Source organism: Odocoileus virginianus, chromosome 3, assembly GCF_023699985.2.
Source record: "Odocoileus virginianus isolate 20LAN1187 ecotype Illinois chromosome 3, Ovbor_1.2, whole genome shotgun sequence".
NCBI classification, from domain to species: domain Eukaryota; kingdom Metazoa; phylum Chordata; class Mammalia; order Artiodactyla; family Cervidae; genus Odocoileus; species Odocoileus virginianus.
In genome coordinates this window covers 68,730,062-68,748,937 of record NC_069676.1, presented here as the reverse complement: position 1 = coordinate 68,748,937, position 18,876 = coordinate 68,730,062, and positions in this window count along the sequence as shown.

The window sequence follows — 18,876 nt, the reverse complement described above, 5'->3', positions numbered from 1 at the left end:
ACTGTGAAGAGATAAAGCAAATTAGGATCTCATTGAATCACTCTGTCACATAGCCACTGAAGACAAGTAGGAATGAGACAGGCAAAGAGGACTAAATAGGACATAGTTCACCTGAGATTTTCCTGGCCTCTGTGTCAAGTCTTGCCACCCAAGTGTGGTTCTAACATCAGCAACCTCTGCATTACACAGGCATTTGTTAAGAAATGCAGAACCTCACTGTGATCCCACCCCAGACCCACAAACACTAATAATGCATTCACTAGTAAATAATACTAAATCTTTAACAGAATTCCCAAATGACTTGTATACATATTCTATTCAAAATTTACTCACCGGTACAGAGGGAAGAAAACATAACTAAAATACAGGGTTTGTGCAAGAAAAAATGTTTGAGATGTCTATAAATGGTGTCTGATCCAGATAGTCAAGAGACTTGACAGCCACGTTTAAGGAATTTTTCCTATAGTCATAGGGAGACAGTTGAAGTTTTCGTACTGAAGAATGATATAATAAAGAGGTGGCTTAGGAAGATTTTCCTAGCAACATTGGAAGGAGGAGGACCATTTGTGGAAGAACATGATGATCTGAAGTCTCAAACTGTCCATCTGTAAAATACCCCTCCCAGTCCAGCAGACACTTTCAGAAATACATAGGCTTTTTCAGAGTGCCAGGATGCTATTAAATGTACAAACATTTTGTGATGCAAAGATGTTCCTCTTAATAACCTGAAAGGGTAATTTTAGCTTTTGGTGTCACTGGTTCTGCAAAGAGGCAATGGGGGCTACAATCCCAGGGATCAAAGAATGTTCAGAGCCAGTTAGAAACTAACACCAAAACGACAGAAAATGTAGGGCAAACAGGGCCCTGGGAACACAGGAGATGAATCTTTCAGGTTTCTCAACGCTGCGGCGTGGACCTCCTCTCACCTACCCTTTGGCAGTTTCACCACTTATTTGAATTCTTACCTGAGGTAGCTCAAGATGCAGAGCGCAGCTTGGTGTTGTCATCCTCCTGAAGCAGACTCTAGGTCAGTGGTTTGCAACCATCACTGCACATTAGAATCACCTGGGAGCTTTAAACACTCCAGCTGCCCAGCCATATCCCCAGACCAAACAAATGATTTCTGGTAATTCTAACAATCAGCCAGGTGCAGCTAGACTCAACTACATGCCCTCAAACTGAAAATTACAATGAAATAGAAACCATTCTTCTGGCTCAGTGTGTGGAGTAAAATATAATGGTTGCCATTTATTAAGTCCATGATATATGACAAAAACTGCGATCTGTATTCCATGTGCAGTATCTGTTTAGGGTTCCCCTCCTAGATAACGTGTGTGTCAAGTAAGCTTTTCACCATAACCCCAGTTTGTGAATGCTCAATACCTCAGTCATATCTGACTCTCCGCAACGGCATGTGCTGCAGCCTGCCAGGCTCCTCTGTCCATGGGATTTTCCAGGCAAGAACACAGGAGTGGGTTGCCATTCCCTTCTTCAGTGTATCTTCCTGACTCAGGGATCAAACCTGCATCTCTGGCCCCTCTCTTGCACTGTAGGCAGATAACTTACCTCGGAGTCACCAGGGGGGCCCAATCCCCACTTTACAAAATAGGAACCTGAGGCTCAAAGAGAAGAATGCACTTGCCTACACTCAGGAGGCACCTGAGCCAGGATTCAACCTAAGGGAGCAAGACTTAACCACCTGATTCTTGGTCCAAATCAGATTCTGAGAAGTATTTGTACATTCATTCAGCTTTCCCACCCTGAACCAAGGCTACTGGCTACAGAGTATTTTTTTAACGTGAGAATAGTGTATTCTGTGATTCAGTCTGTCAATGCTCACATCTGTTTTGGCATGATGGCTCGTTTCCAAATGCCATTAGATACAGTGCAGTGCCTTGCATGTTGCAGGCAATCAATAACAGCTCTGTAAGTGAAGAAATACATGAATTCATGGGACTTTGTAAAAGAATACAGAGGCATCTGATTAAATCAATCCTATCACTGAAAAATACACATGATGATGGCTGTGTATACGCATGACATGGCTGTCTTTTTAACAGCCATTCTCAGTAGCTCCACCTTACTTGGTTTACCTGCCAAATATGGCTGATTCTCTGCATTTACTGTCTCACTTGCTCACTTACTCTAGCACACTGGTGCTCCTTAGTCAGCCCTTTTCCTGTCTCCAAGTTGGGAGGACATCACACTTGCTGTTTTCTCCACTAGCCTCATCTCTTCCTACTCCTTTCCCCTCTTTCCACCCCAACACCATTTCTACCATTCCATGCCTAGGTAATACCACCAGATTCCAATAAAAATGGGATTTTTTCACACAGTATTTATTGACTTACCACCTCCTCTTCCTGTCAGTTCCCCTCACTATTATCCTTCTTTTCCTAAAACACATTATCACAATTTGTTATTATGTATTTACTGTAGGTTTATTTATTCGATAACTGATTCCCCACTAAAATGCACCTTTCTTGAACAAAGGGATAATGTCTTTCCACCATATTTCTAGTGCCTAAAATTACCTGACACACAGTAGTTCTTCAGTAAAAACATTGAACATAGAGTGTATTTTTTTTCTTTTTTTCTTCTAATCTAACCCTAACCCTAACCCTAGCCCTAGCCCTAGCCCTAGCTAGGGAACCCTAGTTAGGGAACCCTAACCCTAACCCTAAGAACATAGAGTGTTTTTAAGTAACTGGTTTGATTTCTAAAAATCCCAGTCTTATTAAGTGATCTAAATTGTATATACAATAGTCCCCACTTATCCAATGCTTCTCCTTCAGCAGTTAGCCATGGTCAGCTGCTGTCCAAAAATTTTAAATGGAAAATTCCAGAAGTAAGTAATTCCTAAACCTTAAATTGTGTGCCATTTGAGTAGTGTGATGAAATCTCGCGTCGTCCCGCTCTGTCCTGTCCTGGATGCAATCACCCTTTGTCCGTCACACCCCACCCATTGGCCATCTCTGGTTACCAGCGGGGTCATCACACCATCGCAATGCTTGTGTTCAAGTCACCCTTATTTTACTTAATAGTGACTCCAAAGCACAAGAGTAGTATTGCTGGCAATTCAGATTTGCCAAAGAGGAGGTGTAAAGTGCTTCCTTTAAGTGAAAAGGTAAAAGTTCTCAATAAGAAAAAAAGTTGTATGTGACATTGCTAAGATCTTTTGTAAGAACACATCTTCTACTGATGAAATCATGAAGAAAGAAAAAGAAATACATGCTAATTTTATACTATCACACCTGGAACTATAAAAATTATGGCTACTGTGTGTGATAAAGTACTTAGTTACTATGGAAAAGGCATTGAATTTGTACAATAGATATTTTGAGAGAGAGAAAACCACATTTACACAACTTTTATTTTAGTATATTGTTATAATTGTTCTATTTTATTGTTAGTTATTATTGTTAACTTCTTGCTGTGCTTAACATAAACTTTATCAAAGATATGTATGTGTGGGAAAAAATAATATATATAGGGTGTGGTACTATCCATGGTTTTCAGACATCCACTGGGGTCTTGGAATAGATCACCTATGGATGAGGGGTACTACTATAATTATTTTTCTCACTTCAGTGTCTTCAACTGATGCTTAAAAGTAAAACCCAATTTAATATGTAGGCCTACTAGTCTTTTGAAAACCATTTACTTACATGAAATCAGTGAGAATCAATGTAAATTCAAGAAAATTCCGTAGAGGCAAAAAGTAACCAGTCCATTTTGAGACAGAGGATTGGGAATATAATTTGTTAATCTAGGGGGCACGGTATTTTACTTCAGCCAATTTCCTAAGATTTTCCAATACATTTTTAAAGAACTGGTTAGCCTCCAACTAATAAAAATAAATGGAAAAATAAATAAATAAATAAATAAAGTAAAAAAAAAAAGAACTGGTTAATTTTCATATATACTATGTAACTATACAACTGTACAAACTATACAACTATACTACTCTCCTGCAGTAATTCACCTTAAAATACATACAAGGATGGTTCAGACTCCATATTTGTTTGGACCATAGCTTCCATTCAGTGCTGATAACAGTGTGAACTCTCAAGAATTTTCTATGGGACTTTTTCTGGTTTTTATCATCCATCTATTCATTTAGTCAGTTTACTTCAACAAGATCTGATAACATGTTCACAGTGTGACTTTCCTAATGTTCCTTGCTATTAGAATGTAAAAGAAAGTTATAACAAAGTATTCAGAGAACTCCTAACAATATCAAAGTTACAGGATAAAACCCAAAATTTGGAGTAGGGGAGAGATTGGAATGAAAAAGCATAGGAGATGGCATGTAATAAAGGGAAATACTGAGCACATAAGGACCTCATTTTAATCCACGTGTGACAAGCCCACAACTAACATCACATTCAGTGGAAATGGTTGAAAGCAACACAGGACGAAGTCCTAGCAAGAGCAATCAGACAAGAAAAAGAACTAAAGGGCATCCACATAGCTTAATGAAATCATCAGCTTTGAAATCACCTGACTTTTGTTTAAATTCTGATTCTGATTATTTTTAGCTTTGTCAGTTTCCAGAGGCATATTAACAGTTACCTCGATGAGTAGTTTCAAGAATTAAAATATGCAAAGTGTCTCACATAATAGATCTCAAAAATGTGCAACTTTATCTCTGATTTGAGGAAGAAAAAAGCAATATTAAGTCAAGGAAAAAAGATCCATGGAGAAGGGTAAATCTGAAAGTTAGTCATTCATTCAATATCCCTTTTACTTTAGACCTATTATGTGTCGGATCAGTATCCAAAGTATACTTTGGATACTCTGTTGAAGAAGACAGACACGAGTTCTTGAATTCTATATTTTAGTAGGGGGAAATAGATAATAAACAAGTTACAGAACACAGTTCAGAAGAGAAGGCCATGAAAAGCAGTAATGAGATAGAAAGAGCTTGATTGGAATTGTAGAATTACAGGGATGGCCATGCTGAGCAGGTCCTATGAAAGATGAGACCTGGACATGCCACTCATCACGGGAAGATCTGGAGGAAGTCTTGCAGGCAGAGGGGCAGCAAGGGCAAAGCTCAGAGGCAGGAGCCTGCTTGGTGTAAAGGCCAGAGTGAATAGGAAGAGTGAAGGAGAGACAGTCATTGAGGTGAGGTTGTAAAAGCAATTTTGGGCTGTAATGCAGAGTACCTGGAAGGCCATGGAGCAAAAGAATTTGACTAGATGCACTTGTTGCACCTCCTCAAATTATTGAGGAAAACACTGCAGAAGAAAAAAAAAAACAAAAAACAGAGCCTAAGGCCCAAGAGGGAAAAATGAGCCTGGCTGAAATATGAAGTCATCATCTGCATAAATTCTTAGAATAGTACTTTAGATTTAAGCAAAGGAAATTTGATGCTGTAAATACTAGGTTTTCCTAAAAGGTATCTACCAATGACTGTCAACAGAAGTTCATTACTAATGTTAATACCTTCCATGGCTTGTTTCTTCACTTTGAACTCAATTTTCTCCTTGGTCAAATCTTAATAAGACAATGCTGAGAAATCAAATCCTTAAATTCCAAATGCATTAGATTCTACATGGAGAATCCTCCTAAAAGTAACATCTTAGGAAGGCAACATTTCTATTTTTAAACAGCCTCTCTGCTTTGAAGTGACTTACCTGGTGGCTCAGATAGTAAAGAATCTTCTTGCAGTGCAGGAGACCTGCATTTGATCCCCGGGTTGGGAAGATCCCCTGGAGAAGTAGATGGCAACCCACTTCAGTATTCTGGCCTGGAGAATTCTATGGACTGAGGAGCCTGGTAGGTTACAGTCCATGGGGTCGCAGAGAGTCGGACATGACCTTTCTAGATCACTAATCAAGAGATCTTATAGTTAGTTTTGTCTTTATTTTCCTTATTCTTTCCCATTCCAGTATTATTGTGCTTCCCTTGTGGTCAGTTGGTAAAGAGTCTGCCTGCAATGTGGGAGACCTGGGTTTGACCCCTGGGTTGGGAAGATCTCCTGGAGAAGGGGACAGCTATCCACTCCAACATTCTGGACTGGAGATTCCATGGACCTCAAAGAGTTGGACATGACTGAGCGACTTTCACTTCACTTATCCTGTCCCAGTCTCAGAGGCAGATTCAGTGGCTTATATATCTGGAATCCACATGCACAGCATTGAAATGTCGTGAGGAATGATACACATTTTTCAAAGCAAGGAGATACTATTTAAATAACAGGTGTTTTCAAAACCATGATACTCTGTCCCTTTGATTTCCTTAAATAAATTTGCCAAAAACACCCAAACATTGCAACTTTCCTAAGTTATCAGAATTTTTTTGTAAGCTTATAATAATACCACTTTATAATATACATTTTCCTAAGTTTATAGTTGTGCGCCAAAATGCTTCCCACTGCTACCCACAATATACTCTACCTTCTTTCTGTTAAGTTGCATCTTAGCCTAGATGCTAAGAACATCAGACTCCTGGCCACAAATCCCTGATCTCAATGAGGCTCAACCAGAATAAATGCTTATTCATCTAACTATCATGGTGACTGATATTATCAATCTGTTCTTGACCTTGGTAATAAAGTTTCTTTACCTTCACCCTTTTGATTTAGATTCGTCATAAAGTCTGATCACCACAGGCAATCTACATCTTGATTCACCCTAATATTTGAGAATTTCTATATCTTAATTGTTTGGGTTTTTGTATAGGATTAAGACAGAAGCAGAGTAACCTGAGTGGGAATCTTTATTGTATTATTAATTGGTCAAGTGACTCTGGGCAAGTTCATTAACTTTTACAACCTTAGTTTCCTCATCTGAAAATGGTAGATGGCAAATCCAACCTCAGAGACTAATATGAAGTTTAAATGAAGCATATTAAGTACTTATCACAGTGGCAAGCACAATTATGTTCTTAGGCAGTTGCTTAACAACTGCAATGTAAAACACCAAGACACAGACATAGACAAAGAGGGACAGATACAGAGAAATTGATTTAATCACAATGCAGACTTTACTACAAATCTTATGTTAGGAAATGTGACCTGGGCAGAATAAGAAATGTTATCATCCACCTTACCTACATGAAGAATGGAGTTAAATTAAAACTATAAAGAACAAAACCAGGTATTTGAACCAAGTTCATATGATACAATTGTCAAAATAGTGAGTGGCAAAATATTTAACCAAAAAATTAAAGAAACAGGAATTCATATTAGCCAACCCTCTTCTTCATGATCGAAATCCAGTATGTCATTTAAGGAAGATAAATTGAAAAATATCTATCTTTTCCTGTTTTGGATGTTTTCTTCATCTTACTTACATCAGTATGTGAACTTGTTCCATCCAAATGAAAAGCCACCTCATTGGAAAAGGATATACAAATATATTTTGGGAGAATTTATGTCAATGGACTCCAAAACAAAAAAAAAAAAAACCAAGACAGACTGTGCTGATACACTGTAATATTGTGGATTGTTCAAAAGTAAAACTGTCTACCCATGGCACTGTCATTCATCATGTTGCCTAAGCAGAACTGCAATCTCAAAGGAAGTGGGAAGAGGATGAGAAGTGAGAAGTGGCATAAAATGATTCGTTTCGCTCCAGAGACGCAAGAAGCTGGCATGCGAAGACTAAGTCAAGCATCTTAGTTGTGAATTTGTTTGTGAACGTGTCTATGATTTGTACCATAAGAAAAAAAAAATGAAAAGAACATGTAACTACATTTTAGGACTGCATGTGATGGTGAAAAAATAAGCAGGCTATATTTTATTCTTGGTGTTATTTCCTAACAACTTTGTTGAACCTGCTGACACCTTCCATCTCCTCCATTCATGCTCCCACATGTGTTCCTGTTAATGTTAACCCTGCTACTAAAGACAAAATAAACACAGCATAGTCACTATGAGTCAGAAGGATTCAGCATTCATTTTCACTGTGGCCTCCCCAAACCAGGGTAGCTCAGCACTCTAGTTAGAATTGCTAACTCTGCAAGCAGAATGACTGAATGTGAATCTTGGCTCTCCCATTACTTGCCCTATAAACCTGGGCAAATGACTTGACTTTTGTCTCAATTTCCTCATCAGATTAAAAAAAAAAATGTTGAGGATGAAAAGAGACCTACTTCATAGGCTACTCAATTCTGTAGTTGCAGCCTGAAAGTAAGCATCAGTTCAGTTCATTTCAGTCACTCAGTCATGTCTGACTCTTTGCAATCCCATGAAGTGCAGCACGCCAGGCCTCCCTGTCCATCACCAACTCCCGGAGTTTACTCAAACTCGTGCCTATCGAGTCGGTGATGCCATCCAGCCATCTCATCCTGTCGTCCCCTTCTCCTCCTGCCCCCAATCCCTCCCAGCATCAGGGTCTTTTCCAATGAGTCAACTCTTCGCATGAGGTGGCCAAAGTATTGGAGTTTCAGCTTCAGCATCAGTCCTTCCAATGAACACCCAGGGCTGATCTCCTTTGGGATGGACTGGTTGGATCTCCTTGCAGTCCAAGGGACTCTCAAGAGTCTTCTCCAACACCACAGTTCAAAAGCATCAATTTTTTGGCACTCAGCTTTCCTCACAGTCCAACTCTAACATCCATACATGACCACTGGAAAAACCATAGCCTTGACCAGACGGACCTTTGTTGGCAAAGTAATGTCTCTGCTTTTTAATATGCTATCTAGGTTGGTCATAACCTTCCTTCCAAGGAGTAAGCGTTTTTTAATTTCATGGCTGCAGTCACCATCTGCAGTGATTTTGGAGCCCCCCAAAAATAAAGTCTGACACTGTTTCCACTGTCTCCCCATCTATTTCCCATGAGGTGATGGGACCAGATGCCATGATCTTAGTTTTCTGAATGTTGAGCTTTAAGCCAACTTTTTCACTCTCCTCTTTCACTTTCATCAAGAGGCTTTTTAGTTCCTCTTCACTTTCTGCCATAAGGGTGGTGTCATCTGCATATCTGCATAGACAATATTTAAACTAATGAGTATGGATGCATTCCAATAAAACTTTATTCATAAAAACAGAAGGCAGGGCTGGATTTGGTCAGTTTGCCAACCCCTGATTTAGGTCTTAGAATTTTTAGGTCTGAGAGGAATTTTAGAGACACCCTCATTTTACATTGGAGACAACTAAGAAACAGGAAAAGCCTGTAACATGTACTCTTTCTCCCCCTTCCCCAATCACACAAAGAAAAAAGAAAAGAAAGTGAAGTCACTCAGTCGTGTCCGACTCTTTGTGACCCCATGGACTGCAGCCTACCAGGCTCCTCCGTTCATGGTATTTTCCAGGCAAGAGTACTGAATTGGGTTTCCATTTCCTTCTCCAGGGGATCTTCCCAACCCAGGGATCGAACCCAGGTCTGGGTTCGACCCAGGTCTGCATTGCAGGCAGACTCTTTTACTGTCTGAGTCACCAGCAAGTCACACAGCTATTACTTAAAAAACAGTAATACCAGTATTGTTTATAACTCATGATAGTCTTATCTTTAGAGTTCCAATAATGATGTCTTAGATTTCTGATTCCCTAGTGGCTCAGATGGTGAAAGAGTCTGCCTACAACGTGGGAGATCTGTTTGAGCCATGGTTCAGAAAAATCCCCTGGAGAAGGAAATGGCAACCCATTCCAGTATTCTTGCCTGGAAAATCCCATGGACGGAGGAGACTGGCAGGCTACAGTCCATGGGGTCTCAAAGAGTCAGACAGGACTAAGCAACTAACACACAGTGATGTCTTATTTTTCAGAAGTAACAGCTTCCCCTGTTTTGCATCTGAAAGCTTCACTGGTCTTAGGTTCATTCTCCAGGAACAGATCAAGAGAGGATTTATGAGCAAATGGTAAGCACAGAGGTGAAATAAATAGGAAAGGGAGGGTAAACCAAACAAGGGTGAGATTTCAAGCAAAAGCCATTTAGAGGATAAGTCTGAACTTAATTCCACAAAGGAACTCTGGAGTGTAAGTTGTATAAGAATTGTTTTATTTCCCACTAGATGATCATTGGTTAATTGGCACCCTGGGAGGCTGCAAATTTTCCAGGTATTTCCCAGTGGCCATGAGCTGCCACTACAGCCCAAGAGTAGCAAAATGAAGAGGTTGAATGCAGACACTAGCCACAGATTTATCCCTCAAAATATATGTGTGTGTTGCATGTGGGGTGTGGGGCTGGAATACAAAAATGATCTAATGGAATTTGGGCTGAGCATTTGCAATGTCTCCTGCACAACCTTAATAACAGGAAAATAAACAAATGAACTTGTTTGACCAGAGATTCCTATTGCAAACTAGATATTTATTTAAAGTTTCTCATTTTATCTATAAAAATTTATATGAATTTTATATTATCTCTTAACATCTCAATGATTACTGGGTCTTCCCAAATCTATGAATTTGATTTGCTGTCTTTAAAAGGCATTTTAACTGATACCTGCTTTTTTTTAACTTTTAAATTTAATCTTTTTAAACACTAAATCATTTTCTGTTACTCTACTTTCTCTCTGGGTAGAATGACACTTTAGTCAAGATAAGATCTCAATGGTTTTCTTCTCTAATGTCCCATTTGTATTTTCCTGTCCATGTAGAAGGATGGAAGGGTCAAACAGCTCCTCGTAGACCACAGACTCCTAGCTCCTGAGAGGGGAAAAAAGAATAGGCAGGCATTCATTTTACTATTTAGGTTTCTTTTAATTTTAAAAGAATCTAGGATGTCAGGTTTCTTTCCCAAGTCAGCTCCACTTCACACTAAGATTACAACTATCTATGATGCCATGCCATACTTGCCAAATACTCTCTTGCCCTTTTGAATATAGTGCTCAGTTGCTGAGGTTGTGTGGGACTCTTTGAGACTCTATGGTCTGTAGCCCACCAGGTTCCTCTGTCCGTGGAATTCTCTAGGCAAGAACACTGAAGTGGGTTGCCATGCCCTCCTCCCAGGGGAGCTTCCCCACCCAGGGATCGAATCTGCATCACAGGCAGATTCCTTACCTGTGGAGCCACCTGGAGAGCCATTTTGAATATAGAAATGACATAAAAGACTTTCAAATCACTAGTGCCATTTACATGATAGGTGAAGGGTCTTGGTTGTTGGCTTGTTTTCTTTCCTGGTCAAGTGCTCACTATATTTTCCCAGTAGGATTTTTTCCTTTCATTCTCTATTACTCCTTAACCCGTGACTCACCCTTATTATCTATGTTTGTCTATGTTTGCTCTCATGCTACTACTTCAGAATTGAGTAGCCTGCAAAAAAGTTTGCTGATCTCTGTTCAAAATGATGTGGCAAATATAACATTGCTGATAAATGTTTAAAGGGTGACTGGATTCCAGGGAGCCCTTCCTCTATCTACATAATTTGAAATCCTCATTCTGACATTGAGGTTCTCCACGCTGTGGCTGCCTTTGCCAACCATTTATCTCTCTTTAGCCAGACACTGATTTGTGGATGATGAAACTTACCTCAAACTTCCCCATTGCCTGCTAATAACTACATTAATATTTTACCCATCCTTCTAGATTTATTTAGAATAACATCTCGACAGCAAAGGCTTTCCCTTTAATTCTAACCAGTCATGATCTCTTTCTCCTGCAATCTCCTTGGATTATGCTCTTCTAAGTTTATGCCTTTCTTGTGACATTAATATTCTATTGCTTAATCATTTTTGCTAGCTTCCTCATCCTCGCCTGCTACAATTTAGCTCCTTGAGGGGAGAAACCTTGTCTAATTCATCTTTTGGCTCCCTGCAAAACTGAGCACATGTCTATGTGAATAGATGCTCAGTATACTCACTGATGTGCTAAATTTGATTTTGACATCTGTGTCATAAAGACAACCCTGCTGTCTAGAGATGTGCAGGTTCAACTCACATTTCCTGTATGCTGATCACTTACACGAGTGACTTCTGATTATCATAGATTCCTTAAAATAAGAAGGCCCTCACATCAATCTAAACTATGACAATTTCTCTTACAGAACTTTGGCAGATTGTTCCTGCCCAAATTTTGTAGTCAAAGATTGCCAAATGTTTGCACACCGCCTACATTATTTTTGTAAACTCCACATACCACCTGCTCTGCTATTTTATCAATATTTCCTTTTATTTACTCACCTTTAACTTAAATGTTTTTTTTTTAAATGAAGGTAATTTCACTGCCTTGTATGGAACTCCAGTATTATTGACCAAAAATGAAATATAGTCATAATGATAAAAACCAATGGACCTAGAGACTATCATACAGAGTGAAGTCAGAAAGAGAAAAAAACAAGTATCACATATTAACACACCTATATGGAATCTAGCAAGACGGTACAGATGAACCTGTTTACAAGGCCAAAATCAACATACAGACATAGAGAACAAACGAATGGGCACTAAAGGGGGAAAAGGGGTGGGTGTGATGAACTGGGAGATAGGGATTGACATATACACACTCAGTTCAGTTCAGTTGCTCAGTCATGTCCGACTCTTTGTGACCCCATGAATCGCAGCATGCCAGGCCTCCCTGTTCATCACCAACTCCTGGAGTCCACCCAAACTCATGCCCATCGAGTCGGTGATGCCATCCAACCATCTCATCCTCTGTCGTCCCCTTATCCTACTGCCCTCAATCTTTCCCAGCATCAGGGCCTTTTCCAGTGAGTCAGCTCTCTGCATCAGGTGGCCAAAGTATTGGAGTTTCAGCTTCACCATCAGTCCTACCAGTGAACATTCAGGACTGATCTCCTTTAGGATGGACTGGTTGGATCTCCTTGCAGTCCAAGGCACTCTCAAGAGTCTTCTCCAACAACACAGTTCAAAAGCATCAATTCTTTGGCACTCAGCTATCTTTAGTGTCCAACTCTCACATCCATACATGACCAATGGGAAAACCATAGCCTTGACTAGATGGACCTTTGTTGACAAAGTAATGTCTCTGCTTTTTAATATGCTGTCTAGGTTGGTCATAACTTTCCTTCCAAGGAGTAAGCGTCTTTTAATTTCATGGCTGCAGTCACCATCTGCAGTGATTTTGGAGCCCAGAAAAATAGTCAGCCACTGTTTCCACTGTTTCCCCATCTATTTGCCATGAAGTGATGGGACCGGGTGCCATGATCTTAGTTTTCTGAATGTTGAGCTTTAAGCCAACTTTTTCACTCTTTCACTTTCATCAAGACATGCTAATATGTATAAAATTTTAATAGATCACTAATGGGAACCTGCTGTGTAGCACAAGCAACGCTACTCAATGCTCTGTGGTGACCTATACGGGCAGGAAATCCAAAAGAAGAGGGGATATATGTATACCTATGGTGATTCACTTTGTTGTACAGAAACTAACACGACACTGTAAAGCAACTATACCCCAATTAAAAAAAAAAAATCAAAGAGCCTGAATGGTCTGTGTCTAAAGACTCACTCCTCTCAATTAAAATGGATAAGTAACCAGTCATAGAAGAATGCTGATGGCATCTTAGTATCAAACTGAGATTTTCTTATCTATATAACATTCAAAATCATCTCTTAACTGTCAAGGATCTACATGCCAACTTCTAGATAAAGTATATGACTGGAGCATACCACATTTCCAAAGTACTCATTGCTGCTTGTTTTGATACACCCACCATTGGCCCCCAACAACTAAGTGCTTTAAGTCTAAACTCCTGTTAAGTTACATTTTAAAAAGTAAACAGTGGGAGCTACTGATTGTTGGACTTTCTGGCCGGAAAGTGTCTTTCTTTATTTTACAGGCCATGGCTAGATGGCTATGCTTTAGATTATCACAAGCAGTAGTCCTTAGTAAAACGCTTTCACTCACAGCTCTTAATCATTTATTTGAACCTAAAACTAAATTCATCTTCTCAGGAAATAGGAACAAAACATGATTCACGTAGTTTCTACTATGTAAGAATTATGCTAAAACAAATGGAAGGAAACAGTGGTTATTATCACCTACTCTTTAGGTTTCCAATTAAAATCTTCACTCTGATAGACTGACTAGTTTTTCTCCACTTATCTTTTTCTGAAGACAAGCTTTTCTTAATCACAATGTGACACTTTCAGAATATTGTGAAATGAGGATAATATTAGAACTTACCTCATAGTATTTTGTGAAAATTAAGTGAGGTGTAGAAAGGTTGGAATATAAGTATCAGGAAAGGTCATTTAGTATCAGCAATGACTTATGTCATAGTTAAATATTAAACAAAGGTTAATTTTAATTTTTAAGGAAAATTATGTGTTAACCCTGGGCTTACCTGGTAGCTCAGATGGTAAAGAATCTGCCTGCAAGGCAGGAGATCCAGGTTTGATCCTTGGGTTGGGAAGATTCCCTGGAGAATGGCAACCCACTCCAGTATTCTTGCCTAGAGAATTCCATGGACTAAAGGGCCTGGCAGGCTATAGTCCATGGGGTCACAAAGAGTCGGACACGACTGGGTGACTCACACACACACACACACATACACACACACACATGTTAACACTAATGAGATAGGAAATATCCTATAAGTATAGGAATTATTTTACTTAAATGCTTAAACAGCAAAGAAGTTTGCTGTGGAATTCACTCTTTCAGAAGTTTACTTAACTAATACAGATACGTTTCACTGTGTATGGAACTAATGCAATGATTTGATATTGACAATACAATATTTTTAATAATAGGTCTCAGTTACCCACATTCTCAGTTACGAACAATCTTCTATCTCTTGTCATTCTTATCTATAATTTTGTTAAAATTTTCCATTGATTCTTGCAAGTATTTACAACTATTTTAAAATAATTGTGAGGATGATTGTTTCATGGATGACTATGTGAGTTGCTGAAATGTGAGTAGCAATCATCCACTCATCCATCTTGACATGGATCTATGAAATCAGATGTCCTAGACTGGTGCATGCATTCATTCAGTCTTGTCAGCTAGCTGCAAGGACATTCATGTAAAACAGATATGGTGAGTCTGGGTCCCTCTTCTAGTCAGATCCAAGTCCCTATGGAACTATTTATTTATCAAAAAGATATGGTCAGTAGTTAACACCTATCCTACATTTAGTAGATATCTGCTGTGACTTTTATCTGTTCACATCCATGCTGCCTCTTCCTGGAAAGAGCACGAGTGGTCTTTCTTTGGGTAATTATTCTTCAATCATTCCCAGTCCACAAGGTTTGGATATGGTATATCCAAGCTTTGGGTTTCCCTGGTGGCTCAGATGGTTAAAGAATGCAGGAAATTCAGGAAACCCAGGTTTGATCCCTGGGTTGGGAAGATCCCCTGGAGAACGGAATGGCTACCCATTCCAGTATTCTTGCCTAGAGAATTCCAGGGACAGAGGAGCCTGGTGGGCTACAGCCCATGGAGTCTCAAAGGTTGGACACGACTGAGTGACTAACACTACATTACACTACCACCCCAGCTTCAGGACCAGGGGTGAACATATGCCCACCCATCAGAGCAAGTGACAGATTGAAGGTAGAACTATGATCAAGTCCCCCAGCCTCCAGTGAGTCCTACCATCTAACTTTAGTGGAGGGAGTAAATTGCTAATACTCTCAGGGCTGCTAAACCAGAGCAGCTCATGGTCATCTTTGGAAGACCCAGGTCTTCCCTCATTGCAGGCAGATTCTTTACCAGCTGAGCCACAAGGGAAACCCTTTGGAAGACAGCCTGTCTGAGAATGAAGCCAACTTTCATAAAACAGAATCAGTAGATGAAGTAGTTTAAGCCTCTGAATCTACCTGTAGCTAAAGTTGAACACCCTTAAGTTTCATTTACATGACTAAATGGTCACTTACTGTAGCTACTTTGAATTCAGTTACTGTCACTTTCCACCCCAAGGTCACTGAATAATATCCTGCTCAATAATTAATACACTACAAAGAATTAACTGAGTAATCATTGGTGTTATCAGAAAGTGAGCCAGTTAGGGAGCAAGCACTCAGTAAATATTAGCTATCAATAAGAACTGCAATTATAATTTATCAATTACTAAGTGCCTTATAAAAGTTAGGTACTGAGCCTGGGGAATAATTAAACACAAGAGTGAAAGTTTCTTGTAGAATTAGCAAATGGAGATGCTTCCAAAGGGGACTTAACAGAAAAAACAAAACCAAAATAGAAACAAACAAGCAAGACACTACACTTGACATTGGGCTTACCCGGTGGCTCAGTGGTAAAGAACTCGCCTGTAATGCAGGAGTCACAGGTCGATCCCTGGATCGGGAAGATCCCCTGGAGGAGAGAATGACAACCCACTTCAGTATTCTTGCCTGGAGAATCCCATGGACAGGGAAGCCTGGCCGGCTACTGTCCATAGGGTCACAAAGAGTCAGACATGACTAAGTGACTTAGCACGCACACACACACACACACACACACACACTTAACATTAGCTGCATAGAAGTAGGGAGAGTAACTGCCTGAGGCTGGAGACAGCTGGAGCTTTTTAAGACCTTCATATGCCCAAGGCCTTTAACTTTAGGAGGCCCTCAACACATAATAGTAATATAAAGCACATTAAAATGTACCTTTCCCATATGAAATTTAAATATGTATAATTAGAATAGTATTAAATTTTATAGACATTTAATTAAACATTAATTAATTTCTACATTGCAGTTTACTTTTTAAAATTTGGATCCAATATGCACATTTTTCAGAATTCCAAAATTTTTTATAGGCCCTCAGAAGGCTTGTAAACCTTAGGGCTTTCTAACTCAGGGATCTACTAGAAAAACAATCCTGGAAGAAGAGCATCAGGAGAGGCCTCAGATTGTGTGACCCACATCCTGGAAAACTCCATTTTGGACACTGAATTTATACCTATCTTTAGCCATCTCTCACTGACCATTGCTAAAAACCAACCTGATGAGAGAGACACTGAGAAATTACTCCTTAGGACTGTCAGAGTCACTGCTTATACATCAGTTTTACTCATTTATTTATGTTGATAAGCTCACCTCTCCTCCCCTGCAGGCCTGGAGAAGCAGTTGGTAAGGACTTCTCACCCACTCTAGCCTTTTCTAGTATAAGGGATGTGGTGTTCCATGGCTTCTGAGGATGTGCATGAATATAATTAGAATCCCCATGGTGTCAGAGCTCAGGTAATTTCCTCATCTAGCAATTTCACCTCCATTTGGAGCGTCAGTAATTTCATTTTGTACTGTACTCTTGAAGATCGATTCATTTGAGGTGGTGCTAAAAAGTATTTCCCTTCAAAAGGTGTCCGGTAACTCCAGCTCTTAAAATTTCCTATTGCTCATTTGATTGTTAAATCAAATCTCCATTAGGTGTGGAGACCCTTTGTCTGAGCTAAGATTTTATTTCTGTTATATTAACACAATGGGCAACAGAAGCTGAGAACTGTAGACAAATATGCGGGAGTTTTATATATAAAGTCACACGGGTATCAGGAAGAGCCTGAGTCCATTAACATTTTCTTATAAACTGTGCAATCTTCAGTTCAGTTCAGTTGCTCAGTCGTGTCCAACTCTGCGACCCCATGTACTGCAGCACGCCAGGCCTCCCTTTCCATCACCAACTCCCAGAGTTTACTCAAACCCATGTCCATTGAGTCAGTGATGCCATCCAACCATCTCATCCTCTATCGTCCCCTTCTCCTTCAGTCTTCAATCTTTCCCAGCATCAGGGTCTTTTCAAATGAATCAGTTCTTCGCATCAGGTGGCCAAAGGAGTTCCAGCTTCAGCATCAGTCCTTCTAATGAATATTCAGGACTGATTTCCTTTAGGATGGACTGGTTGGATCTGCTTGCTGTCCAAGGGACTCTCAAAAGTCTTCTCCAAAACCAGAGCTCAAAAGCATCAATTCTTCGGCGCTCAGTTTTCTTTATAGTCCAACTCTCACATCCATACATGACCACTGGAAAAACCATAGCTTTGACTAGATGGACCTTTGTTGGCAAAGTGATGTCTCTGCTTTTTAATATGCTGTTTAGGTTGGTCATAACTTTTCTTTCAAGGAATAAATGTCTTTTAATCTCATGGCTGCAGCCGTCATCTGCAGTGATTTTGGAGCCTAAGAAAATAAAGTCTGTCATTTTTTCCCCATATATTTGCCAAGAAATGATGGGACCAGATGCTATCTTTTCTGAATGCTGAGTTTTAAGCCAACTTTTCCACTCTCCTCTTTCACTTTCATCAAGAGGCTCTTTAGTTCTTCTTCACTTTCTGCCATAATGGTGGTGTCATCTGCATATCTGAGGTTATTGATATTTTTCCCAGCAATCTTGATTCCAGCTTGTGCTTCAACAGCCCAGCGTTTCTCATGATGTACTCTGCATATAAGTTAAATAAGCAGGGTGACAATATATAGCCTTGACGTACTCCTTTCCCTATTTGGAACCAGTCTGTTTTTCCATGTCCAGTTCTAACTCTTCCTTCCTGACCTACATACAGGTTTCTCAAGAGGCAGGTCAGGTGGTCTAGTATTCCTCTCTTGAAGAATTTTCCACAGTTTGTTGTCATCCCCACAGTCAAAGGCTTTGGCCTAGTCAATAAAGCAGAAGTAGATGATTTTCTGGAACTCTCTTGCTTTTTCGATGATCCGACAGATATTGGCAATTTGATCTCTGGTTCCTCTGCCTTTTCTAAATCCAGCTTGAACACCTGGAATTTCACAGTTCACATACTGTTGAATCTTGGCTTGGAGAATTTTGAGCACTACTTTGCTAGCGTGTGAGATGAGTGCAGTTGTGCAGTAGTTTGAACATTGCTTGGCACTGCCTTTCTTTGGGACCCAGAGACCCCACAGAGACAGAACTGTGTTTGAGTGTCTCCTGCGGAGGTACGGGTCAGCAGTGGACTGCCGCAGGGGCAGGGGCTCTGGGTGCAATCTTATATAGATATTTAATCTCTGCTTCTGTTTCCTTATAGGTAAAATGGGAGTAATAATTATTAATATTTTATAGACACATTGT